The sequence below is a fragment of the Osmerus mordax genome, chromosome 1 (assembly GCF_038355195.1).
Source record: "Osmerus mordax isolate fOsmMor3 chromosome 1, fOsmMor3.pri, whole genome shotgun sequence".
In the NCBI taxonomy this organism is placed as follows: Eukaryota; Metazoa; Chordata; class Actinopteri; order Osmeriformes; family Osmeridae; genus Osmerus; species Osmerus mordax.
The window spans coordinates 308,342-333,951 of record NC_090050.1 but is presented as its reverse complement, the minus strand read 5'-3'; the positions used below and the strand labels follow the sequence as shown (position 1 = coordinate 333,951).

General features: G+C 46.2%; 1 long non-coding RNA gene and 23 other non-coding genes across 25 annotated transcripts; all 24 read left to right on the top strand.

Moving 5' to 3' along the window:
* The first annotated feature begins 11 nt into the window (after window positions 1–11).
* Window positions 12–84, top strand: trnam-cau (transfer RNA methionine (anticodon CAU)). Its single transcript has one exon. It is a non-coding gene; the product is annotated as a tRNA-Met (tRNA).
* Window positions 85–283: 199 nt separating this feature from the next.
* trnam-cau (transfer RNA methionine (anticodon CAU)) lies at window positions 284–356 on the top strand. The gene has a single exon. It is a non-coding gene; the product is annotated as a tRNA-Met (tRNA).
* Window positions 357–555: 199 nt separating this feature from the next.
* On the top strand, window positions 556–628 carry trnai-uau (transfer RNA isoleucine (anticodon UAU)). The gene has a single exon. It is a non-coding gene; the product is annotated as a tRNA-Ile (tRNA).
* Window positions 629–1,057: 429 nt separating this feature from the next.
* On the top strand, window positions 1,058–1,130 carry trnam-cau (transfer RNA methionine (anticodon CAU)). Its single transcript has one exon. It is a non-coding gene; the product is annotated as a tRNA-Met (tRNA).
* Window positions 1,131–1,329: 199 nt separating this feature from the next.
* trnam-cau (transfer RNA methionine (anticodon CAU)) lies at window positions 1,330–1,402 on the top strand. Its single transcript has one exon. It is a non-coding gene; the product is annotated as a tRNA-Met (tRNA).
* Window positions 1,403–1,601: 199 nt separating this feature from the next.
* trnam-cau (transfer RNA methionine (anticodon CAU)) lies at window positions 1,602–1,674 on the top strand. Its single transcript has one exon. It is a non-coding gene; the product is annotated as a tRNA-Met (tRNA).
* A 199-nt stretch (window positions 1,675–1,873) lies between these two features.
* trnam-cau (transfer RNA methionine (anticodon CAU)) lies at window positions 1,874–1,946 on the top strand. The gene has a single exon. It is a non-coding gene; the product is annotated as a tRNA-Met (tRNA).
* Window positions 1,947–2,145: 199 nt separating this feature from the next.
* trnam-cau (transfer RNA methionine (anticodon CAU)) lies at window positions 2,146–2,218 on the top strand. Its single transcript has one exon. It is a non-coding gene; the product is annotated as a tRNA-Met (tRNA).
* A 192-nt stretch (window positions 2,219–2,410) lies between these two features.
* trnam-cau (transfer RNA methionine (anticodon CAU)) lies at window positions 2,411–2,483 on the top strand. The gene has a single exon. It is a non-coding gene; the product is annotated as a tRNA-Met (tRNA).
* Window positions 2,484–2,682: 199 nt separating this feature from the next.
* Window positions 2,683–2,755, top strand: trnam-cau (transfer RNA methionine (anticodon CAU)). The gene has a single exon. It is a non-coding gene; the product is annotated as a tRNA-Met (tRNA).
* A 164-nt stretch (window positions 2,756–2,919) lies between these two features.
* trnam-cau (transfer RNA methionine (anticodon CAU)) lies at window positions 2,920–2,992 on the top strand. The gene has a single exon. It is a non-coding gene; the product is annotated as a tRNA-Met (tRNA).
* A 192-nt stretch (window positions 2,993–3,184) lies between these two features.
* trnam-cau (transfer RNA methionine (anticodon CAU)) lies at window positions 3,185–3,257 on the top strand. Its single transcript has one exon. It is a non-coding gene; the product is annotated as a tRNA-Met (tRNA).
* A 199-nt stretch (window positions 3,258–3,456) lies between these two features.
* On the top strand, window positions 3,457–3,529 carry trnam-cau (transfer RNA methionine (anticodon CAU)). Its single transcript has one exon. It is a non-coding gene; the product is annotated as a tRNA-Met (tRNA).
* A 199-nt stretch (window positions 3,530–3,728) lies between these two features.
* trnam-cau (transfer RNA methionine (anticodon CAU)) lies at window positions 3,729–3,801 on the top strand. Its single transcript has one exon. It is a non-coding gene; the product is annotated as a tRNA-Met (tRNA).
* A 164-nt stretch (window positions 3,802–3,965) lies between these two features.
* trnam-cau (transfer RNA methionine (anticodon CAU)) lies at window positions 3,966–4,038 on the top strand. The gene has a single exon. It is a non-coding gene; the product is annotated as a tRNA-Met (tRNA).
* Window positions 4,039–4,230: 192 nt separating this feature from the next.
* On the top strand, window positions 4,231–4,303 carry trnam-cau (transfer RNA methionine (anticodon CAU)). Its single transcript has one exon. It is a non-coding gene; the product is annotated as a tRNA-Met (tRNA).
* Window positions 4,304–4,502: 199 nt separating this feature from the next.
* On the top strand, window positions 4,503–4,575 carry trnam-cau (transfer RNA methionine (anticodon CAU)). Its single transcript has one exon. It is a non-coding gene; the product is annotated as a tRNA-Met (tRNA).
* A 199-nt stretch (window positions 4,576–4,774) lies between these two features.
* On the top strand, window positions 4,775–4,847 carry trnam-cau (transfer RNA methionine (anticodon CAU)). Its single transcript has one exon. It is a non-coding gene; the product is annotated as a tRNA-Met (tRNA).
* A 199-nt stretch (window positions 4,848–5,046) lies between these two features.
* On the top strand, window positions 5,047–5,119 carry trnam-cau (transfer RNA methionine (anticodon CAU)). The gene has a single exon. It is a non-coding gene; the product is annotated as a tRNA-Met (tRNA).
* A 458-nt stretch (window positions 5,120–5,577) lies between these two features.
* trnam-cau (transfer RNA methionine (anticodon CAU)) lies at window positions 5,578–5,650 on the top strand. Its single transcript has one exon. It is a non-coding gene; the product is annotated as a tRNA-Met (tRNA).
* A 199-nt stretch (window positions 5,651–5,849) lies between these two features.
* trnam-cau (transfer RNA methionine (anticodon CAU)) lies at window positions 5,850–5,922 on the top strand. The gene has a single exon. It is a non-coding gene; the product is annotated as a tRNA-Met (tRNA).
* Window positions 5,923–6,121: 199 nt separating this feature from the next.
* On the top strand, window positions 6,122–6,194 carry trnam-cau (transfer RNA methionine (anticodon CAU)). Its single transcript has one exon. It is a non-coding gene; the product is annotated as a tRNA-Met (tRNA).
* A 199-nt stretch (window positions 6,195–6,393) lies between these two features.
* On the top strand, window positions 6,394–6,466 carry trnam-cau (transfer RNA methionine (anticodon CAU)). The gene has a single exon. It is a non-coding gene; the product is annotated as a tRNA-Met (tRNA).
* A 320-nt stretch (window positions 6,467–6,786) lies between these two features.
* LOC136951756 (uncharacterized) lies at window positions 6,787–11,095 on the top strand. Of its 2 annotated transcripts, XR_010877784.1 has the most exons (4): window positions 6,787–6,919; window positions 7,622–7,771; window positions 7,926–8,012; window positions 8,110–8,164. It is a non-coding gene; the product is annotated as an uncharacterized lncRNA (long non-coding RNA). The 2 variants fall into 2 exon arrangements; XR_010877785.1 differs by lacking the exons at window positions 7,926–8,012; window positions 8,110–8,164 and adding an exon at window positions 10,879–11,095.
* Window positions 11,096–25,610: the final 14,515 nt, after the last annotated feature.

Below are 25,610 nucleotides of genomic sequence, written 5' to 3'. Positions count from 1 at the left end.
CCATGCAGCATGCCTCGTTGGCGCAGTAGGCAGCGCGTCAGTCTCATAATCTGAAGGTCGTGAGTTCGAGCCTCACACGGGGCAGGTGTTTTAGAAAAAGTAGGAAATTGTCACATCTGTTTCAAAATGTAAGGGACATACGGCAGAGGGTATTTGAAGCTAGTGATCTTCAGCCAGCTACCGGGCTGCTCTTTTTTCCCCGCCGATACACAGCAAAGCGTCTAGTGCTGTTCCCACAGCATCTGCTGACCTAGGTAGGGGGAGGGCCAAAGCCATGCAGCATGCCTCGTTGGCGCAGTAGGCAGCGCGTCAGTCTCATAATCTGAAGGTCGTGAGTTCGAGCCTCACACGGGGCAGGTGTTTTAGAAAAAGTAGGACATTGTCACATCTGTTTCAAAATGTAAGGGACACACGGCAGAGGGTATTTGAAGCTAGTGATCTTCAGCCAGCTACCGGGCTGCTCTTTTTTCCCCGCCGATACACAGCAAAGCATCTTGATCTGTTCCCACAGCATCTGCTGACCTGGGTGGGGGGAGGGCCAAAGCCATGCAGCATGCCTCATTGGCGCAGTAGGCAGCGCGTCAGTCTTATAATCTGAAGGTCGTGAGTTCGAGCCTCACACGAGGCAGGTATGTTAGAAAAAGTAGGACATTGTCACATCTGTTTCAAAATTTAAGGGACACATGGCAGAGGTTGTTTGAAGCTAGTTATCTAAAGCCAGCTACCGGCGTCTAGCGCCGTTTCCAAGGCACTTGCTCACCTTGGTGGGGGGAGGGCCACAGCCAGCAGTGTACCTCGTTGGCGCAGTAGGCAGCGCGTCAGTCTCATTATCTGAAGGTCGTGAGTTTGAGCCTCACACGGGGCAGGTATTTTAGAAAAAGTAGGACATTGTCACATCTGTTTCAACATGTTAGGGACGTACGGCAGAGGGTGTTTGAAGCTAGTAATCTTCATTCAGCCACCGGGCTGCGCTTTTTTCCCCGCCGATACACAGCAAGGCGTTTAGTGCCGTTTCCACAGCACCTGCTGACCTGGGAGGGCTACAGCCATGCAGCATGCCTCGTTGGCGCAGTAGGCAGCGCGTCAGTCTCATAATCTGAAGGTCGTGAGTTCGAGCCTCACACGGGGCAGGTATTTTAGAAAAAGTAGGACATTGTCACATCTGTTTCAAAATGTAAAGGACACACGGCAGAGGGTATTTGAAGCTAGTGATCTTCAGCCAGCTACCGGGCTGCTCTTTTTTCCCCGCCGATACACAGCAACGCATCTTGATCTGTTCCCACAGCATCTGCTGACCTGGGTGGGGGGAGGGCCAAAGCCATGCAGCATGCCTCGTTGGCGCAGTAGGCAGCGCGTCAGTCTCATAATCTGAAGGTCGTGAGTTCGAGCCTCACACGGGGCAGGTATTTTAGAAAAAGTAGGACATTGTCACATCTGTTTCAACATGTTAGGGACGTACGGCAGAGGGTGTTTGAAGCTAGTGATCTTCAGCCAGCTACCGGGCTGCTCTTTTTTCCCCGCCGATACACAGCAAAGCGTCTAGTGCTGTTCCCACAGCATCTGCTGACCTAGGTAGGGGGAGGGCCAAAGCCATGCAGCATGCCTCGTTGGCGCAGTAGGCAGCGCGTCAGTCTCATAATCTGAAGGTCGTGAGTTCGAGCCTCACACGGGGCAGGTGTTTTAGAAAAAGTAGGACATTGTCACATCTGTTTCAAAATGTAAGGGACACACGGCAGAGGGTATTTGAAGCTAGTGATCTTCAGCCAGCTACCGGGCTGCTCTTATTTCCCCGCCGATACACAGCAAAGCATCTTGATCTGTTCCCACAGCATCTGCTGACCTGGGTGGGGGGAGGGCCAAAACCATGCAGCATGCCTCGTTGGCGCAGTAGGCAGCGCGTCAGTCTCATAATCTGAAGGTCGTGAGTTCGAGCCTCACACGGGGCAGGTATTTTAGAAAAAGTAGGACATTGGTTCATCTGTTTCTAAATGTAAGGGACACACGGCAGAGGGTATTTGAAGCTAGTGATCTTCAGCCAGCTACCGGGCTGCTCTTTTTTCCCCGCCGATACACAGCAAAGCATCTTGATCTGTTCCCACAGCATCTGCTGACCTGGGTGAGGGGAGGGCCAAAGCCATGCAGCATGCCTCGTTGGCGCAGTAGGCAGCGCGTCAGTCTCATAATCTGAAGGTTGTGAGTTCGAGCCTCACACGGGGCAGGTATTTTAGAAAAAGTAGGACATTGTCACATCTGTTTCAACATGTTAGGGACGTACGGCAGAGGGTGTTTGAAGCTAGTAATCTTCATTCAGCCACCGGGCTGCGCTTTTTTCCCCGCCGATACACAGCAAGGCGTTTAGTGCCGTTTCCACAGCACCTGCTGACCTGGGAGGGCTACAGCCATGCAGCATGCCTCGTTGGCGCAGTAGGCAGCGCGTCAGTCTCATAATCTGAAGGTCGTGAGTTCGAGCCTCACACGGGGCAGGTGTTTTAGAAAAAGTAGGACATTGTCACATCTGTTTCAAAATGTAAGGGACACACGGCAGAGGGTATTTGAAGCTAGTGATCTTCAGCCAGCTACCGGGCTGCTCTTTTTTCCCCGCCGATACACAGCAAAGCATCTTGATCTGTTCCCACAGCATCTGCTGACCTGGGTGGGGGGAGGGCCAAAGCCATGCAGCATGCCTCATTGGCGCAGTAGGCAGCGCGTCAGTCTCATAATCTGAAGGTCGTGAGTTCGAGCCTCACACGAGGCAGGTATGTTAGAAAAAGTAGGACATTGTCACATCTGTTTCAAAATTTAAGGGACACATGGCAGAGGTTGTTTGAAGCTAGTTATCTAAAGCCAGCTACCGGCGTCTAGCGCCGTTTCCAAGGCACTTGCTCACCTTGGTGGGGGGAGGGCCACAGCCAGCAGTGTACCTCGTTGGCGCAGTAGGCAGCGCGTCAGTCTCATTATCTGAAGGTCGTGAGTTCGAGCCTCACACGGGGCAGGTATTTTAGAAAGAGTAGGACATTGTCACATCTGTTTCAACATGTTAGGGACGTACGGCAGAGGGTGTTTGAAGCTAGTAATCTTCATTCAGCCACCGGGCTGCGCTTTTTTCCCCGCCGATACACAGCAAGGCGTTTAGTGCCGTTTCCACAGCACCTGCTGACCTGGGAGGGCTACAGCCATGCAGCATGCCTCGTTGGCGCAGTAGGCAGCGCGTCAGTCTCATAATCTGAAGGTCGTGAGTTCGAGCCTCACACGGGGCAGGTGTTTTAGAAAAAGTAGGACATTGTCACATCTGTTTCAAAATGTAAGGGACACACGGCAGAGGGTGTTTGAAGCTAGTGATCTTCAGCCAGCTACCGGGCTGCTCTTTTTTCCCCGCCGATACACATCAAAGCATCTTGATCTGTTCCCACAGCATCTGCTGACCTGGGTGAGGGGAGGGCCAAAGCCATACAGCATGCCTCGTTGGCGCAGTAGGCAGCGCGTCAGTCTCATAATCTGAAGGTCGTGAGTTCGAGCCTCACACGGGGCAGGTGTTTTAGAAAAAGTAGGACATTGTCACATCTGTTTCAAAATGTAAGGGACACACGGCAGAGGGTATTTGAAGCTAGTGATCTTCAGCCAGCTACCGGGCTGCTCTTTTTTCCCCGCCGATACACAGCAAAGCATCTTGATCTGTTCCCACAGCATCTGCTGACCTGGGTGGGGGGAGGGCCAAAGCCATGCAGCATGCCTCATTGGCGCAGTAGGCAGCGCGTCAGTCTCATAATCTGAAGGTCGTGAGTTCGAGCCTCACACGAGGCAGGTATGTTAGAAAAAGTAGGACATTGTCACATCTGTTTCAAAATTTAAGGGACACATGGCAGAGGTTGTTTGAAGCTAGTTATCTAAAGCCAGCTACCGGCGTCTAGCGCCGTTTCCAAGGCACTTGCTCACCTTGGTGGGGGGAGGGCCACAGCCAGCAGTGTACCTCGTTGGCGCAGTAGGCAGCGCGTCAGTCTCATTATCTGAAGGTCGTGAGTTCGAGCCTCACACGGGGCAGGTATTTTAGAAAGAGTAGGACATTGTCACATCTGTTTCAACATGTTAGGGACGTACGGCAGAGGGTGTTTGAAGCTAGTAATCTTCATTCAGCCACCGGGCTGCGCTTTTTTCCCCGCCGATACACAGCAAGGCGTTTAGTGCCGTTTCCACAGCACCTGCTGACCTGGGAGGGCTACAGCCATGCAGCATGCCTCGTTGGCGCAGTAGGCAGCGCGTCAGTCTCATAATCTGAAGGTCGTGAGTTCGAGCCTCACACGGGGCAGGTGTTTTAGAAAAAGTAGGACATTGTCACATCTGTTTCAAAATGTAAGGGACACACGGCAGAGGGTGTTTGAAGCTAGTGATCTTCAGCCAGCTACCGGGCTGCTCTTTTTTCCCCGCCGATACACATCAAAGCATCTTGATCTGTTCCCACAGCATCTGCTGACCTGGGTGAGGGGAGGGCCAAAGCCATACAGCATGCCTCGTTGGCGCAGTAGGCAGCGCGTCAGTCTCATAATCTGAAGGTCGTGAGTTCGAGCCTCACACGGGGCAGGTATTTTAGAAAAAGTAGGACATTGTCACATCTGTTTCAAAATGTAAGGGACACACGGCAGAGGGTGTTTGAAGCTAGTGATCTTCAGCCAGCTACCGGACTGCTCTATTTTCCCCGCCGATACACAGCAAAGCGTCTAGTGCTGTTCCCACAGCATCTGCTGACCTGGGTGGGGGGAGGGCCAAAGCCGTGCAGCATGCGTCGTTGGCGCAGTAGGCAGCGCGTCAGTCTCATAATCTGAAGGTCGTGAGTTCGAGCCTCACACGGGGCAGGTATTTTAGAAAAAGTAGGACATTGGTTCATCTGTTTCTAAATGTAAGGGACACACGGCAGAGGGTATTTGAAGCTAGTGATCTTCAGCCAGCTACCGGGCTGCTCTTTTTTCCCCGCCGATACACAGCAAAGCATCTTGATCTGTTCCCACAGCATCTGCTGACCTGGGTGGGGGGAGGGCCAAAGCCATGCAGCATGCCTCGTTGGCGCAGTAGGCAGCGCGTCAATCTCATAATCTGAAGGTCGTGAGTTCGAGCCTCACACGGGGCAGGTATTTTAGAAAAAGTAGGACATTGTCACATCTGTTTCAAAATGTAAAGGACACACGGCAGAGGGTATTTGAAGCTAGTGATCTTCAGCCAGCTACCGGGCTGCTCTTTTTTCCCTGCCGATACACAGCAAAGCATCTTGATCTGTTCCCACAGCATCTGCTGACCTGGGTAGGGGGAGGGCCAAAGCCATGCAGCATGCCTCGTTGCGCGTCAGTCTCATAATCTGAAGGTCGTGAGTTCGAGCCTCACACGGGGCAGGTATTTTAGAAAAAGTAGGACATTGTCACATCTGTTTCAAAATGTAAAGGACACACGGCAGAGGGTATTTGAAGCTAGTGATCTTCAGCCAGCTACCGGGCTGCTCTTTTTTCCCCGCCGATACACAGCAACGCATCTTGATCTGTTCCCACAGCATCTGCTGACCTGGGTGGGGGGAGGGCCAAAGCCATGCAGCATGCCTCGTTGGCGCAGTAGGCAGCGCGTCAGTCTCATAATCTGAAGGTCGTGAGTTCGAGCCTCACACGGGGCAGGTATTTTAGAAAAAGTAGGACATTGTCACATCTGTTTCAACATGTTAGGGACGTACGGCAGAGGGTGTTTGAAGCTAGTGATCTTCAGCCAGCTACCGGGCTGCTCTTTTTTCCCCGCCGATACACAGCAAAGCGTCTAGTGCTGTTCCCACAGCATCTGCTGACCTAGGTAGGGGGAGGGCCAAAGCCATGCAGCATGCCTCGTTGGCGCAGTAGGCAGCGCGTCAGTCTCATAATCTGAAGGTCGTGAGTTCGAGCCTCACACGGGGCAGGTGTTTTAGAAAAAGTAGGACATTGTCACATCTGTTTCAAAATGTAAGGGACACACGGCAGAGGGTATTTGAAGCTAGTGATCTTCAGCCAGCTACCGGGCTGCTCTTTTTTCCCCGCCGATACACAGCAAAGCATCTTGATCTGTTCCCACAGCATCTGCTGACCTGGGTGGGGGGAGGGCCAAAACCATGCAGCATGCCTCGTTGGCGCAGTAGGCAGCGCGTCAGTCTCATAATCTGAAGGTCGTGAGTTCGAGCCTCACACGGGGCAGGTATTTTAGAAAAAGTAGGACATTGGTTCATCTGTTTCAAAATGTAAGGGACACACGGCAGAGGGTATTTGAAGCTAGTGATCTTCAGCCAGCTACCGGGCTGCTCTTTTTTCCCCGCCGATACACAGCAAAGCATCTTGATCTGTTCCCACAGCATCTGCTGACCTGGGTGAGGGGAGGGCCAAAGCCATACAGCATGCCTCGTTGGCGCAGTAGGCAGCGCGTCAGTCTCATAATCTGAAGGTCGTGAGTTCGAGCCTCACACGGAGCAGGTATTTTAGAAAAAGTAGGACATTGTCACATCTGTTTCAAAATGTAAGGGACACACGGCAGAGGGTATTTGAAGCTAGTGATCTTCAGCCAGCTACCGGGCTGCTCTTTTTTCCCCGCCGATACACAGCAAAGCATCTTGATCTGTTCCCACAGCATCTGCTGACCTGGGTGGGGGGAGGGCCAAAGCCATGCAGCATGCCTCGTTGGCGCTACCTGGGGCAGGATCGGCTACCTAAACTCCAATCTCACCATCCAATCAGGATACTAACAGTCCAATGTGGATTGGATTTAGGCCAATCACGTCTTTGAGTGAGAATGGATACAGCCAATCACAGCGCTTCTTTCCATTGTGAGTCCGTTGGAAAACTTTCTGTCAGAAGAAAAGTCTGTTGGCTGTCACTGTATAAGCATACTGTTTACTGTCAGTACAAACGTACAAGAAAGCATCAAAGTAAGTGAACATTAATTTTATTTTCTACTTAAATAGGAATAGATTGTATTACATCCGTCAGGCAAAGTCACGTTAACATGTTGTTGTCCAGTGTCATGTCAAACTTTAGTCACCTTAGCTAATATTAGCAATCGCTACTACAGTAACGCTAATTTCTAATGTACTGTAATCGTGAGAGGAAAAAGGCAGGCTATATTCGCAGTAATTCAAGTAAGTGTTATTATAACGTTAGTTGTATTGGTTACTTCATCATTTAACTAGTTAACGTGCTATAGCTCTACGTTTATTACGTCTGACAAGCGGAGGTACAGTAGGTAGCTAGCTACAGTACAGACAGTGCAGTACAGTAACCAACATTCAGTATTAACTTGTCGACATTGCGGGGTCTGCTTACAGTACCTAGTCTAAACTTCTACGGTTTTAGTGTCAATATTAACTAGTCCTTTACTGTAGCTACTTACATTCATTTAAAGTGGGTCTACCCTTTTTCACAAATTTATAATGATCCTACCTGAAGCTTTGGTAAGAATGACATCTGTCAATCATTGTAGATACAGTAAGCTGTTAAAAACTAAACAAAAACCGTTAGCAGTCTAGTTTGCTTATGTTACTGTACTTATGAGTATGCACAAGTTGGTTCAGCACACCATGCTTCCATACATAGTTGTAACTATGGTTATTAATATGTCTCTGTTATTTTAGATGAGCACCAAGCCTAAGAGCCATAAATCCATGGGAGATGGAGAATGGATGGCGAGGCTGAGGGCATTTGCTGGCTCAGGGGTTTGGCCTGCTGGAGGAGGCAATAGACCTGCCCCAAGGCAGCGGAAATGGCATGACCTCTATCAAAAGGTAAAGTACTGCAAAATATGTGCTTATTACTTCTTACAGTCATTAGACTGCAGTTCACTTGATGAAAAAGGGTGAATACAATGGTGCAGATAATATCAGACAATGGACTGTACACTGAGTGACTCTGGCTGAATAACTATTCTGATTGTTTCAGATTGAGAAATGCCCCATGCAGGCCCGTGGACAGACCGCCCTATTTGGAGGGTCCATGGTCTGTAATTGTGGATTCCATGCTGTTAAGGTGATGTATAATTTTTTTTACATCTGACTATCTTGCATCTCAGGTCTCTTACAATGCTGTTGCTGATACATTACATGACATGCTGTTGTTTTAGCAGACTGCCACTCAGTCACCTCAAGCACCACAGTCTGTGGCTTCAGACTTGTCCACTGGTGCTGCAGCCCAGCCCGGCCCCCTCTGAGTGTGTCAATGGTAATGGCTTAGTTATTCATGTTTTGTATAAATCATTTTGTATGTGCTGAATAACAAAATTAAGTCTGTTTCTCCTTGCAGTTCACTAAATTACGCTTTGGTGGGTCACAGTCTGCCTCAATGAAGCCCAATATTGTGGCGAGGAAGACCCCCAGCCCCGCTCCTCCTCCATCCTCTGTGAGGACCTCCAGCCCTGCTCCTCCTCCATCCTCTGTGAGGACCTCCAGCCCTGCTCCTCCTCCATCCTCTGTGAGGACCTCCAGCCCTGCTCCTTCTCCATCCTCTGTGAGGACCCCCAGCCCTGCTCCTTATCCATCCTCTCTGAGGACCCCCAGTCCTGCTCCTCCTCCATCCTCACTGAGGACCCCGTCTACCGCCTCTGTGAGGACCCCCAGCCCTGCTGTTAGCACCAGCCTGGAAGTAGCCACTGTGAGTACAGTGTCTCCTTTTTGTCTGGTTATGTTTCAAGTCATCTTGAGAGTAGCCTTTTTTAATGCAAAAAAACATATTCTTATTTGCTGTTGTCTTCCAAACAGGATGGGGCAGGAGAAATCCATCTAGCTGCTACTGGGGCTACAGCTTCTGTCTGGTTGCCGGGTGAGCTGAGCAAGTCAATCCCTGTTCAAGATCAGAGGTGGATATCCAACACCCTCTTTCACTCTGGAAAACTGCGGCCAGATTTGAAGCTGTGGTATGAGCCCCCTGTTCCAGCACTAATTTATCACCAAACGTCAACACCCGACCGCTTCTTCACCCATTGGCTGATGGTGTGGATGCCCTACCGCCTTTGGAGGGTGTTCTGCCCAGCTTGTGGGAAGCAGTTGATGGGTGCTGGCATTCACAGGAGAGCTCGGAAGGTCCTTGACATTGACAGATACTACCTAATGGTGACAGAGACACTCAGGTGCTCTGTGTGTTTCCTGACCACTCTGTCTACCAGTCAGACTGTCAGGGACCAGCTGGACTTGCCACACCAGAATTTGTTCTGGCTCATCCTGACCTGCAAGTGAGTAATGCATTTTTGAAAAGATGGTGATTGTGAAGCCTATAACAACTGACATTACCCTCCAATAAACATGTAACTAATCACTCCAACAATGGGCATGTCAGGTATGCTTGTGACATTCGTGTCATTCGGATGCTTCGGGAAAGGACCCTTGGCAACAGTCCAACACGACTGGTGAAGCAGCTCAAGGAGAACCATGGGGAGGAATGGCTGACCCGGTTGGCACACTATCTCGGGGAGTGTGCTGACTTTGTGGATCGACCCAGTCTGTTCCCAGTGGTCTGCCAGGAGCCCCCTGAGCCCATCGAAATTCCCACCAGTCGTTGGCTGCTGTCCGTGTACGGCAGGGACATCCTCTCCCGCATGGAACACATCAAGGCCAGCATCACCTCTACGTTTGGCTCCATTTTAAAAATGGATTCAACCAAAAAGGTAAAACATCATTTGACTGTGTAATTGTACATTACTGTGTACATTACCATGTATGTAATATATACTCTCATATAAACATTAACTTTTGTCACATTCTAGATCACAAAGAAGCTGTCTGGCCATGGCAAGGGGACAGCTCTCTGGGTGACCTCCCTTGGGAACGAGGTTGGACAGATCCTGACCAGTGTCCTCAAAGTGCAGGAGGGGCCGGGATTGGATCACATGGTGTCTGGTGTGATGGAGCGGTACCGCCAGGCAGCTGTTCCACCCCCAGTGCTGCTGTACGTGGACTGTGGTTGCTGCAAAAGCGAGGGGCCGAGCAAGCTGCAGACCAGGTTTGGAGAGTGGCCAGACCTCCACATACGGCTGGACATCTGGCACTTTATGAGGAGGATGGCTATCGGCTGCACCACCGATGCTCACCCACTCTACCCCACCTTTATGGGCTCTCTGTCTGCCTGCATCTTTGAGTGGGATGCAGGGGACCTCACTCTGTTGCGGCAGGCAAAGAGAGCGCAGCTCAGGCAGGAGGGTGTGCCATCCATAACAGATCTTGTGGTGGACACCAAGATCTCCAAGATGGAGCTGAGCCTCTACTGCCGCAGGAAGACACGCGGCGAAGAGACCACCATCAGCCTCATCGACCGGCTGCTGCAGGAACTGGGGGGTGCAAGAGGTAGAGACCTCATGGGGGTGCCACTGCTGGACCAGGTGCGCATGGAGCACATCTGGCGTGTGCAGAAACACCACGTCAAGTGCATCCAGGACGTGCCAGGGGTGCAGCTGTACACTGAGGTTGGAAGCACCACCAAGGGGGGCGTCGTACTGACCAGGTACCGCTGTGCCAGGGGGTCCACATCCCTGGAGTCGTTTCATTGCCACCTAAACAGGTTCATTCCAGGTTGGTGTCTCTCATGTATAATGTTTTCAATAATTGTATGTTTTTTTATGAAACCATTATTCAGATTGAAAAGCAAGACCTTTTTTTAATTGGCCGACATCATTTATATATTTTCTTCAGGAACCAGTGCAAATGCACTGAATTTCCAGCTGTACCTCCTGGAAGGCCTAAATAGGTGGAACCAGGATCGGGGGACTGCAGCAGTGACCAGCAAGCCATCGTCCCTCCTCACCTATTCCGGGGGTGTGGCCCACTGTGTAAACACCAACAGCCTGAAAGTGTTTGGCCGGGCATTTGTGCCAACCTTCACGCTTCACGTCTGTACTATTTTATAGGAGAGCTGTTTGGTGTTGACTACCTGCTGAGTCAGACTGGGCAGTCTCTCAACGTGAACCCCGACTCAGAGGAGACAGAGGGCATGCTGGAGGATGTTCATGAGGGCGAGGAAGAAGAAGATGAGGGCTTCCAGGAAGAACCAAGTCTTGCTGTGTCAAGTCTCCTGGATGACCCAAGCTTCTCTACTCCAACCCTGCCTCCTGCCTCCATGGCTACTCCCACCCTGCCTTCTGCCTCCATGGCTGCTCCCACCCTGCCTCCTGCCTCCATGGCTGCTCCCATCCTGCCTCCTGCCTCCATGGCTGCTCCCATCCTGCTTCCTGACTCCATGGCTGCTCCCATCCTGCCTCCTGCCTGCTCCCATCCTGCCTCCTGCCTCCATGGCTGCTCCCATCCTGCCTCCATGGCTGCTCCCATCCTGCCTCCATGGGTGCTCCCATCCTGCCTCCTGCCTCCATGGCTGCTCCCACCCTGCCTGCTGCCTCCCTGGCTACTAACACCCTGCCTGCTCCCTCCCTGGCTGCTCCCTCCCTGGTATCTTAAGAAAATCAATGTATCTGCGTTTTGTCCCACTTCACTGACCTTCCATTGTGATGCTCATTTGTTTATTTATTTTCAGGCTGTGGACTCTGGCATGCCGGGCTTAGACAGAGTAGACAGCTTGGCTGAGTGTTTGGTGGAGCTGAGGAACCAGTCCTCTCTGGCCCTCACCAACCAGCAGGTCAATAACATTCATTGTCTTGCTACATTCCCTCTGTGCCCTGCCAAAAATGTTCACACTTGCACATCTTTTTGTCTTCTCATGTGTTCTCTATGTGTAGGCAAGCAACATTGTTGCTCTGTGGCAGAACCTGCTGGACTACGACCAGCAGAGGGTTTCCTTTGCTTCCAGACACCAGAGCAGGCTGGACACAGGGAGGTTCAGGTCTCCAAAGAAGAGGCAGGAGTTCACTCCAGGGGTGGAGAGCATGAAGAGGCACGCACTCACCACCACTGCCCCGCTTGCCCAATGGCCTGATTGCTGCCGCCTGATTGAACTGATCTTTGTCAGGCTGTGCCATCCATCGCTCTCCCAAGAAGAAGGGGACTGGCGCAGTGTCCAGATGGAGTTTAATCCTGGATGACTACAGGAAAATCAGGCAGCGCATTTTGGCAAATGGGACGGTCATGCAGCAGACCACACTGCAGCTGGTGGATGTAAGCCACACCACCCTTGTGCAGTGGCACAACAAGAGGGTGAAGAAGCAGGACAACGCTGTGGTTATGCAGAGGCTGAACTTGCCCAGTCGCTTGTCTGCGGCAGCCGACCCACTCCCTCCTGCTAATGTGCGCCTTCCATCTGCGCTCCCCCACCCAGGCCCGGCTCTCCAGTACCAACTGCCCTGCAGCACCGTGGGCCAGGCGCGGTTGAAAAGAAAGGTCCCGCCCACAGATGTAACACCGGTGGCTATAAAGATGCATGCCCAGCGTCAGCTCTTCCCTGCTCCACCCTCGGCCCCATGTCTGTTGGTGCTGGCTCCGGTGACCTCACAGGTGCCTGTCCTTGTCGCTGCTCCACAGGCCCTGGGAGGTATCTTCCCTGCACCCCCTGCTCCGGTCCGAAAACTAACCCGCCATGTACTCCACAACACATGCAAGAAATGCGGGCAGTTCAGGACAGCCCAGACTGGACACAGTCAGTACAAAGGAACTGTGTACTGCCCCTCTGTAGAGGCTGTTCCCAATGAGCAGTGGTTGGAGGACATGAAACAAAAGTAGATGCCCCTCTACCCCCCTCCCAGAGGCATGGACACTGGGCTAGTGCCCCTCTACCCCCCTCCCAGAGGCATGGACACTGGGCTAGTGCCCCTCTACCCCCCTCTCAGAGGCATGGACACTGAACACTTTAATGTTGTTAATAGTTCTGTTAATGTTTTCTGTTATTGTCTATACTTACTGTTGAATAAGTGAATGGAGGGATTCACTACTCTTCTGTATATATTTAAGTTATTGTCTATAGTTACTGTTGAATAAGTGAATGGAGGGATTCACTACTCTTCTGTATATATTTAAGTTATTGGGTGTGCTTTGCCTTCGGCAAGGGCACAACCTTTGTTCTCTCACATATACAGTTAGGTCCATAAGTATTAGGACATTGACACAATTTTCATCATTTTGGCTCTGTATACCACCACAATGGATTTGAAATGAAACAATCAAGATGTGCTTTAAGTGCAGACTTTCAGCTTTAATATCAGGGTATTTACATCCAAATCAGGTTAACGGTGTAGGAATTACAACACATTTTATATGTGGCCCCCCCCTTTTTAAGGGACCAAAAATAATTGGACAAACTAACATAATCATAAATCTAATTGTCACTTTTAATACTTGGTTGCAAATCCTTTGCAGTCAATGACAGCCTGAAGTCTGGAACCCATAGACATCACCAGACGCTGGGTTTCGTCCCTGGTGATGCTCTGCCAGGCCTCTACTGCAACTGTCTTCAGTTCCTGCTTGTTCTTGGGGCATTTTCCCTTCAGTTTTGTCTTTAGCAAGTGAAATGCATGCTCAATTGTATTTAGGTCAGGTGATTGACTTGGCCATTGCAGAACATTCCACTTCTTTGCCTTAAAAAACTCTTTGGTTGCTTTCGCAGTATGCTTCGGGTCATTGTCCATCTGCACTGTGAAGCGCCGTCCTATGAGTTCTGAAGTATTTGGCTGAATCCGAGCAGATAATATTGCCCGAAACACTTCAGAATTCATTCTACTGCTTTTGTCAGCAGTCAGATCATCGATAAATACAAGGGAACCAGTTCCATTGGCAGCCATACATGCCCACGCCATAACACTACCTCCACCATGCTTCACTGATGAGGTGGTATGCTTTAGATCATGAGCAGTTCCTTCACTTCTCCATACTCTTCTCTTCCCATCATTCTGGTACAAGTTGATCTTGGTCTCATCTGTCCATAGGATGTTGTTCCAGAACTGTACAGGCTCTTTTAGATGTTTTTTGGCAAACTCTAATCTGGTCTTCCTGTTTTTGAGACTCACCAATGGTTTACATCTTGTGGTGAACCCTCTGTATTTACTCTGGTGAAGTCTTCTCTTAATTGTTGACTTTGACACAGATACGCCTACCTCCTGGAGAGTGTTCTTGATCTGGCCAACTGTTGTGAAGGGGTTTTTCTTCACCAGGGAAATAATTATTCTGTCATCCACCACAGTTGTTTTCCGTGGTCTTCCGGGTCTTTTGGTGTTGCTGAGCTCACCAGTGCGTTCTTTCTTTTTAAGAATGTACCAAACAGTTGATTTGGCCACACCTAATGTTTTTGCTATCTCTCTGATAGGTTTGTTTTGATTTTTCAGCATAACGATGGCTTGCTTCACTGATGGTGACAGCTCTTTGGACTTCATATTGAGAGTTGACAGCAACAGATTCCAAACACAAATACCATACTTGAAATGAACTCTAGACCTTTTATCTGCTCCTTGTCAATGAAATAACGAACTCCCTTTATGAGGGAATAACATACACCTGGCCATGGAACAGCTGAGCAGCCAATTGTCCAATTACTTTTGGTCCCTTAAAAAGGGGGGGGGGCACACATAAAATGTATTGTAATTCCTACACCGTTCACCTGATTTGGATGTAAATACCCTGAAATTAAAGCTGAAAGTCTGCACTTAAAGCACATCTTGATTGTTTCATTTCAAATCCATTGTGGTGGTATACAGAGCCACAATGATGAAAATTGTGTCAATGTCCAAATACTTATGGACCTAACTGTATATTATTATTTTTATTTATTTTTGCCCCCCTAAATCTTCGTCAATATTTGGCCTACATAGACAACCTAGCTAGGTTAGATTATAGTCCATACATTAATTTGCTTGTTTGGTTATTGTTAACTTTTTAAAGTTATAAACTCTGTTGTTGCAACGAAATCAAGCAATGTAACCTACATTTCCTCTAGCCAATGTTCGGGTCCTTGGGCTGTATAAAAAATACCACATCGGATAAGGTCGACGACACCAGTCGAGGAATTAACCTGGAAGAGGAGCCATTCGTGATGGACAAGCGTGAATGGTAAGTTGTTTATCATACAGAAGGCATGCATAGTTTAGATTAATCGTTTTGTTGTCCAATTTATATTCTTTTATCCGTCATGTCGAGTATTTTTTAGGTTAACCATCAGTATCGTAAGGAGTAGGTTAACATTGACTCTCCACTCACTAGCTCGCTCGCGCAATGCATTTGATGTTACCCGTTACTGTATAGTAGCACCGAGGTTTTCCAACTGTCACATTAGCATAGAACACCTTACCACAGTACAGTACAAAATGGTTATTTTGTCGGAAATTAGACACAAAGATACTCTTAAGTTCATACCCACATTAACCTTAACAATACATTAGCTAGCTCTAACATGTAGCTATCTGCATACACCAGTGTAGCCTCACCTGGCAACGGCGATTGGTAGCTACGTAGAGCTAACGTTATAGCTAGCTTGTCGAAGTTGGTGGTTGTCAACTAACCTAACTACTGATTTAACTTAACGATTAATTACAAAAATCTACAATTAACTACACTAAAACACTAATAGATAAAACGATTGATTAAAGGTCATATTTACACAATTATTCAACTAACTATACTATTCTAAGCCACACTAAAATACAAAAACCTACAGTACTATCAATATCTAGCGTTAATCAACTATATTACTACTATACTAACAACTATACTAATAAAATGAATATCCTAGTCAAACTACACTATGTCAAACTCTAACCTAGGTCTTACAAATCCACCAACAACTGCGAAGAATAACGTTTGTTATCACAATTTGAATGTGTTGCTGAACCACGAGACGGCCAAGGGGGTATTCGTCGTAGCTCGCTAAGCAGTTTAGCGAGCTAATTTTCAGGCTAAGATAAAAAACGCCCCTCTTTTTGGTTCGTGGAAGCAACTTTCGATAAATCACCATAGTAACATATCAATTAGCACTAACCTGCTCCAGAGCAGGCTAACGTAAGTGTAGCTGGATAAGCTTGCCACACCCCCGGAAAATAACATGGCAGCTCCCTTTTTGAGAGACCCAGTTGACCAAGGAGCTATATTTTAGTTCGATTAGCTTTCCATACCAATAGAGTTCTTCGCGATTGCCAAGATCCTTTATTTCACACGGATGAGTTCTTGTTTGAGCGATATCGATTCAGCCGACAAGGACTCATTTATTTGCAAGACCTTCTCGGGCCGTACATTGCAAATATCACACGCCGCAGCAAGCTTTATGCTTTATTATGAGCTTATGCTGCTGTATGTGAATATGTAACGCTATGTTTTACGAAATGTCTTGTCTTATCTGTTGTGCCTGTGCTTTTTATATGTTTCACTGTGGGAGAGTGGGAAACGATTCCTTTTTATGTCTTGACATGTGAAGAAATTGACAATAAAGCTACTTGAAACTTTAACTGTTCTTCAGACTGCATAGCCTTGAGGTTTTTTGCGTCAGGTAGGCTATAGGCTACATTTTTATACAGTATAGGCGATGCAGAAAACATTGGCAAAGACGCAGCATGCGTTGCTGTAAGAAAAGTGTACTTGGCGCTTAACCAGCTGATGAATCAATTCATCATATTCCCTGGCCATGTCCCAGTCAATTAAATCAAAGAGGGATTTACACATAGGCCTACATGCACATATATAGTAGGCCTACATGATATAAGCGCAGTATATCCTCATAATTGTCTATGAATTCGTATCAATTAGATACTCGTTGGCCTTGTTTTTATGTAGCCTACTTATTCTGAAAGAGTTGAGATCATTATTTTCGCTAGCAAGATCTCATTCGATTATTAATTTCCATTAAGCCTATACCAGCAGGCACATTTAAAGAAATGTGATCTGATTGATTGGGGTAATGAGGCACTTAAAATGAGCCTATACATTTCCCCAAAACTTTCGCATTTAGCTTATTGGCAATTTTTTGCCAAGCTGCTTGTCTTGCTCTGGCAGCGGTGTTTGACTTAGCCATGATAATATATGCTTATTGTCTTATAGAGACTCATTATAATAGTTTGCTCGGATGGCGAGTATAGCGTATCACCGCTCTCTCTTTCGTATTTTCCGCCATCATACCGTTAGAAAATCACGGTTTTGGTGATCGACCTTTCCTGCCTTTTGAAGTAGGACGTGCACGTGCAATTTCTCTGATAAGTTTAGCCTGATTGAAATTAACCACATGATTTGGATGCGGATCAGCCGTTTACGAACCGATATTTGCTATTCTCACTCATCTCGCTAATGTGAACGGGCTAAAGGGACAATTGATTAACTTAGCTTCAACCCTTACGACGAACGGGGCCCTGGCTCGTGAGTTCAGTCTCTAGTTTCAGTGGTGGTTTTAATCCAGCCACCTTGTTTGTTGTGTTACTCTTCTGTACCCATATGAATGGAGACTTTTGTGCCATACATGTTGTATAATCAAGTTGTGTGTTAGTAGTACAGGGGGATATGTTACGAACTTGTACAAGTATTTGTTTTTCACTCATTGACTCTTGATGTTTAACGTTCACATGCATTCTCTCAAAGTAACTTGTGGCCAAAAGTATTCCTACTGTGTTTATTGATTAACTTAATGTAAAACTAATATCAGCATAATACAAGTAATCTTTGTCTCCAGTTTCAGTTTCCTGGGTGTCCCCATATCTGAAGACTTCGCCTAATCCCTCAACACCCTTCCTGAGGACCTCTGCTGGTCCCTCAACACCATCCAACTCAGCCCAGCTACAGTTCCACGTCTGCCATCATTACCTTTCCCTTGTCATTTATCACCATTGTCTCCACAACCTTCAATAAATTAAACATTATACACTTTTGACTGTCTACCAGTGTACTGATTGTAGCCTAACAATTTAGGTTAGTTGGGGTTGGTATGAACAGAAATAATGCTTGATAGTGCTGGTAGTGTTCAATGTTGGTTATGGGGATAATAATCACCTGGTATGTCTGGTTGTATTTCCTCTTCCATGAAGTGGCTGTGAAGCCATGAACGTTTCATCTCTGGCTTGGAACAGTGCAACCACCTGATAGGACTGCTATAAACACCCACAATATAAACATGGGGTACACATCTGTCCCCCCCAACTCAAGCCTGGCATGTTCCATCAAAGACATAGGTATCAGCACAAGAGCGTGTCTACTTCTACCTGGAAGAAAATGAAATCAAAACATACATAATATCAGCCTGCCTTATGCAACAAAGGTAAATGAATAAAGGAATCTATTAATGAAACGGGCCTGTTTAATAAATGAACTTTATTTTTCACAGGTTTTGTGACAATTATAATCAATATAAATTCATAAGTAAAAACATGGAGGGGGGGAGAAGCAATTGTGTAATTTTCCATTTTAAACTTCAAAACCAGACTTGTTCTTGTTGAACAGAGTCCTTTTACCCTGGAGTTTTTTAAGAGGACACACACAGTCGTCAGTTGGTTAACTGAGCTCACTATTGTCATGGGTAAGACTCAAATATGTGATACTCTTTAGATCCTCTTAATGGCACGCTTGACATGACTGCATAGTCTGGCTATTGCCTGTGTCTCTCACCTCTTCTGGGCTGAAATGTCAATTTTAGGCCTAAAAAGGCTGGGATCACAAGGGAAACATTTATTTCAGATAGAAGGTCCTGATGACAAAGCTTGTTAAAAAAAAACAGGAAAATGTAAAAATAACACAAAACCAAAAAACATGTCCGACATAAATGAATAGGCATACACATAATCAATCGTGTCTGTTAAAAGATAATCTGTATTCATAGATTAATCATGTTGACAACAACAATGTTGATATTTGTAAATAAAAAATATTTATAATGTACATTTTCCACGTCTTTCATGGACGTCCAAATGACGTCCAAAACAATTACCCAGTTTAAAGGCAAAATGTTGAACGTCAATATGACGTCCACGTTAGGTCACAGTTGGACGGACCAAATAGTGGACCTAGTTTGGACGTCGAACAGATGTCCAGGATTGGTCATGGACTGACGGACCCAATATAGACATCTGCACGTCTATCCGACGTCCAATGTTTAGAGGGAGGTGTCAAACGTTTCGTCTTGGTAGCGATTGAGTTGCTTGTATTTTTATTTACGTTCCGTTGCATGGTTTAGGCTCAAGTTAAATTTTTGTGGCAAAAAGTGAAGCTAACGGTGGCTAATTTGCTAGCCACAGTCACTGACGTTACTAACGTCACTAACGTCACGAAAACACGCGTGCAGAACATTCGTTTCGCATCTGCTAACTTGGGGGATAGCTAGGCTAACTATAGCTTTACTGCAAGGCAGCTGCAGAAACGCCACAAGCAAAGAGGCCAGGGTGATAATTATTTACTCATTTTACTTTGTGATGTGAAACCCTCCCTTAACCCTGCCGTTCTCCAGAACTACAGACCGGTATCACTGTTACCCTTCCTTTCAAAAACAATTGAACGTGCTGTATCTAACCAACTGTCTAACTTTCTCTCTCAGAACAACCTGCTTGACCCCAACCAATCGGGTTTCAAGACTGGCCACTCCACAGAGACTGCCCTCCTTTCAGTCACCACTGCCCTCCAGTCTGCCAGAGCGGCTTCCAGGTCATCCGTTATCATTCTGCTGGACCTTTCTGCAGCGTTTGATACGGTTAACCACCAGATCCTGCTCGCCAGACTTTCTGAGATGGGCATCACTGGCACTGCACTCCAGTGGATCTCATCCTACCTGTCGGGAAGATCCTACCAGGTTTCCTGGGGAGGCAAACTGTCGGGCCCTCGCCAGCTCTCCACTGGTGTCCCACAGGGCTCCGTCCTTGGACCCCTCCTCTTCTCTCTGTACACCACCTCACTTGGACCAATCATCACCTCCCATGGCTTCTCCTACCACTGCTACGCTGACGACACGCAGCTGTACCTGTCGTTCCCCCCGACCGATCCGGGGATCTCAGCTAGGATTGAGGCCTGCCTCACAGACATCTCCGCCTGGATGACCGAGCACCACCTCCAGCTGAAGCTCGCCAAAACAGAACTTCTCATCATCCCGGCTAAACCCTCCATCTCCCACGATCTCTCAATCACCCTGGGATCTGCGACGGTGACCCCTTCATCCTCTGCCAGGAACCTTGGGGTTACCATGGACGACGAGCTCTCCCTCACGGCCCACATTGCTGCGGTCTCCCGGTCGTGTAGATTCACCCTCTACAACATCCGGAAGATCAGGAGATACCTGTCTGAGCACTCCACCCAGCTGCTAGTCCAAGCACTCGTCCTCTCCAAGTTGGACTATTGCAACTCTCTGCTCGCTGGTCTCCCAGCATGTGCAACCCGCCCTCTTCAGAGGATTCAGAACGCGGCGGCCCGCCTGGTCTACAATCTACCCAGACGCTCCCATGTTACCCCGCTCCTCATCTCTCTCCACTGGCTACCTATCATGGCCCGTATCAGATTCAAGACCCTGGTATTGACCTTCCGAGCAGTGAACGGGACTGCACCCGTCTACATCAAGTCTCTCCTGCAGCCTTACACCCCCACCCGCCACCTACGGTCTTCTTCAGACAACCGCCTGGTGGTCCCACCGCTCAAGACCGCCCGGTCCCAACACAAGCTCTTCTCCTGTCTGGCCCCCCAGTGGTGGAATCAACTCCCCACCTCCATCAGAGACACTGACTGTCTCTCCACCTTCAAGAAAAGGCTCAAGACGCACTTGTTCCGGGAGTACAACGGTACTTAGGAACGGTTTGCTTGACCCGATGTTAGTTTCCTCAAGGATCACAATGACTCTTGCTTAGAGACTTGTTGCTCTTGTGGTTAGTGGTAACTGATTTAAATTTTTGGTTCTCGCTGTGATATATTGTTTTATTACTGTTGCTTGCTTTTTTTTTTTCACAGGTACACTTGCACTTATAGCTGTTCATGTTGTTTGGTTGTGACTTGTTTAACTACATGCTCTTATGGTTCTTCCCTTTGGCACTTACTTTGGTTGTTCACAATGTGTGCTTCATGTTTTAGCTACTCGCGATGTTTTTTGGCTATCTTGTTGTTATGATCAGTGACCTATGCACTTTGTAAAGCTCTCTCTTGGAAGTCGCTTTGGATAAAAGCGTCTGCTAAATGAATAAATGTAAATGTAATGTAATGAAACACAATTGTGAAATGTAATGTACAATATTAGCTGATATTATTAAGGAAGTAGGCCCACATCTACTTTCAGAAACAGTAGTCTACTATTTCACTGAAGCATTAGCATCATGACATTAGTCTCTGTTGCCCGGGCAACACATACTACAGTGGTCTATGACGCATCTGTTTTCAATCGTTAAATTATAATATGGGTGGATGAAATCAAGCATTCTGATTGGTTGAGAGGGAGTTCTGGGGTGTGCATTATTGAGCGATAAAGTACTGTGCGCCTTTTTACATTTACCTTAAAAGGGAAGCGTTCCATATTAGTGCGCACTCAAAAAGTAACTGTACACCTGTTTACAATTAAGCTGAGGAGCGTTCCATATTGGTGCGTTATCAAAATAACGCGACTGTTATTAGTTGTCATTTCAAGCTTGACAGTAATCACATCAACAACATGTTTCATGTTAACTTCGATCTTTTGGGGGGGATGACTTTTGAGAGTGGTCGGAAGCAAAGTCATCAGAGACGAAGGGGACATGAGAAACGTGTTCCACGGATGCACAATTAATGGAGATATCCAAATCAATATAACCAAATGATAACAACAGCCTTATTCTATTGAGTAACTCGTAACTATAGTATAGCCTATACCCAGTGCCTACATATGAATGATTTGGAATGTTTAGGCCTAATGTTTAAATTAAATATTATTTTATTGAAAGTGTCCCATTGTCAGTTATTTTAAAGGCAACTTTTATAAAATGAGCATTGAGAATGAATGAGATGGTGCGAGATCTAGCTAGGCTAACAAATGTGAAGTTCACAATGCTGTTTGTCCGTTGCATAGCAACAGCCACACGTACGGGACTATTTTCTCTCGGCTACTGAAATGGATACACAACGTTTGTTGGCGATAACTATTTTGTGCTGAAAGACAGCTTACTATTTATTTACTATTTATAATTTCGCTGGTAACCGTATTATAAAAGCAACTAGAGAGGGTACAATTTCTGGGGAAATTGTAGGGTGTGCTTGCTTGCGTCGGTTGCACAGGGGTCCGTTTTTGAATGACATTTTTACAACTGATATTTCTGTATATGTTATATAAAAATGCGTACTTATTATTTATAAAGATTACATAGATTTAAAAGCATATTTTTTTTTCCTGCTCATTTACAACTGAAAATACGAGTGAAGTGTAGAATGAAATAGATGTCTTCTCATTTCCCCTGCAAGAGGCAGCCTCATCGTTGAATCAAAACAAATAAATTTGGCAGACCGGTGTAAAAATTGACCTAATCTCTATGACTTAAACGTCATTTTAAGTTTTTCCCTTCTCGTGATATTTTCAGGCATGTAGCTTACTCATTGCATTCATTCATTAATAAAGAACCCCCTTTGAAGATTATTGTACGACGTTACCCGGCAGTAGAAGATGGAATCGCGATTCAGACAGTCCCATCTGCTAACTGAAAATATGCCCCCCAAAACGTAAATTAGCTTGACATTTATTTAGTGGAAAATCGCTCATTCATAAAAAGCTCACAGGTAGCGATCATTGTCAGTAACAACGCAAAATGCGATATAGCCCTGTGTGGAGAAGCTGCCTTGGTAAATTGTACTACTACGGTACAGTACTAGTAGACTACTGCTGTGTTCGTCTTGGTAGCGATTGCGTTGGTTGAATTGGATTTAACGTTCCGTTGTACGGTTTAGGCTGAAATTAATTATTTTCATGAACAGATTGACAACGTTTAGGCTGTGGCAATGAAGTTCAGGTTAGTAGTTAGATAGACTTTTGATTTAAGTAAGGGGAGTGCCGAACATGTTCTGTCGCCGTTTGACTTCCTACAGCTGTGTAGATGTTTTTGTAGTGTCTCGCGTAGGCTACAGCATTGCAGTGAGCAACACTGGTTTGAAACCACAGGTAATGATAATTTCACCCACAAATCGTTTACTTGTAATGTAATGTCATAATAAATCCTACAACGAAAATGTATTTGTGAGGAATGTTTATTTTAAAGATTGAAAACAGGTGCATCATAGACCACTGTAGTATGTGTTGCCCGGGCAACAGAGGCTAATGTCATGATGCTAATGTTTCAGTGAAATAGTAGACTACCGTTTCCAAAAGTAGATGTGGGCCTACTTCCTTAATAATATCAGCTAATATTGTACATTACATTTCATAATTGTGCTTCACATCACAAAGTAAAATGAGTAAATAGTTATCACCCTGGCCTCTTTGCTTGTGGCGTTCCTGCAGCTGCCTTGCAGTAAAGCTATAGTTAGCCTTGCTATCCCCCAAGTTAACAGATGTGAAACGAAACGCGTGTTTTCGTGACGTTAGTGACGTTAGTAACGTCAGTGACTGTGGCTAGCAAATTAGCCACCGTTAGCTTCACTTTTCACCACAAAAACGCAATTTCTACTTAAACCATGCAACGGAACGTAAATTAAAATACAACCAACGCAATCGCTACCAAGACGAACCTTTTGACACCGCCGTTGTGTATGTAGTCCAAATATTGACTGATCCTTAGGGGGGCGAAAATAAATAATAATAATAAATATATATGTGAGAGAACAAAGGTTGTGCTCTCGCCGAAGGCTTGAGGACACCCAATAAGGTACGAGAGGCAGTACATTATCGTCAATAAAGTAATTATGACATTACATTACAAGTAAACGATTTGTTGGTGAAATGATCATTACCTGTGGTTTCAAAACAGTGTTGCTCACTGCAAAGCTGTAGCCTACGCGAGACACTACAAAAACATCTACTGTACAGTACACAGCTGTTTAGGTAGTCAAACGGCGACATAACATGTTCGGCACTCCCCTTACTTAAATCAAAAGTCTTTCAATAGGTGAAACTATCTGACTACTAACCTGAACTTCATTGCCACAACCTAAACTTTGTCAATTTGTTCATGAAAATGAACCTATACCGTACAACGGAACGTTAAATCGAATTCAACCAACGCAATCGCTACCAAGACGAACACAGTAGTAGTCTAGTACTGTAGTACATTTAGCAGATGCTCTTATCCAGAGCAGTAGTAGTACAATTTACCGGGGCAGCTTCTCCACACAGGGCTCGCATTTTGCGTTGTTATTGACAATGATCGCTACCAGTGAGCTTTTTATGAATGAGCGATTTTCCACTAAATAAATGTCAAGCTTATTTATGTTTTTAGGGGCCATATTTTCAGTTAGCACACTCTTAAAACAAATGTGTTGTTAGCTGACACAATTTGTGTGTTATTACCAATCATACACATATTGTGTTGTTTTCTACAAATTGTGTTTTTTGATCTTACGATTGGACGCACAGAACATGTGTTAAAACATTGACCAATCACATCACTACTTCGACAACATCTTTGCGCGCCCAAATAGAAAATTCCTTTTTGAAAGACGCACTGGTAACAACGGAGTTTCAACACTGACACGACAGCAGGAGCCGAGTGCACCAGCTGGGCGTAAAAAAGTTGGTCTTAACTCCTACGTCGGTCTTAGCTACGTCCGACTTTGTGATTTGAATTTACACCGAGTGCACCAAGCTTGACAGGCCACGGTCGTAGCTACGCCTGGTTTTAAGATGCGCGTCCTTGTGAAAATGCGAAAGCGTCGATCGTTGCCAAGCAACACATTTAAGAGCCTATGGTTTATCCAGAGATGGAGAGATCACACTGGACTGCTCTCAGTTCTGACACTTTTGCAATGTAGCCATAGTCTACATGAATTTCAATCACACATAATATTAAATGTTGCACCCAGCACGTATAAATGTAGACAATGCATATAATTCATGTGCAGATCAGCCCCAGCATGTCATTGGTCATCAATTTTCTCATATACAGAAACATAGCTTTAATAAATAAAAGACTGAATTTGGAATATAATTTAGTCTTTCATTCTTTACTATAAATATGTACAAAAGCAATCAATGTGGGATGTGTAACATGATTAAGCAAACATTCTTTGTACAGCACACCAAAGCTGTATGACACACAATGCAAATTTCTGCTCCAATAATTTTTGTGATGCAAAATTGTTAAATGTGACCAAAAGGTAAGCGACTCTTAAGAGTTTCATTTCCAAAGACAAGTCATCACAGAATATTACAATTCTTCCTTAGCAAACCTGCCCCTCAGTCTGCCCCTGAGCAACAACTTTGCGCATGCCAATTTCAACGCATCGCTGAAACTGGGGTTTCAGAAGAGATTTTGCAGGGGTTCAACACAGTCTTGTACGCAATTGGATTTCAACTGGAAACTAGAGAGGATACAATTTCTGGGGAAATTGTAGGGTGTGCTTGCTTGCGTCGGTTGCACAGGGGTCTGTATATTTTATATAAAAATGCATCGGGCCTACTTATTATTTATAAAGATTACATAGATTTAAAAGCATCTTTTTTTTGCTGCTCATTTACAACTCAAAATACGAGTGAAGTGTAGAATGAAATATGATGTCTTCTCATTTCCCCGGCAAGAGGCAGCTGAGAGGCTGAATCAAAACGAATACATTTGGCAGACCGGTGTTAAAATGGACCTAATCTCTATGACTTAAA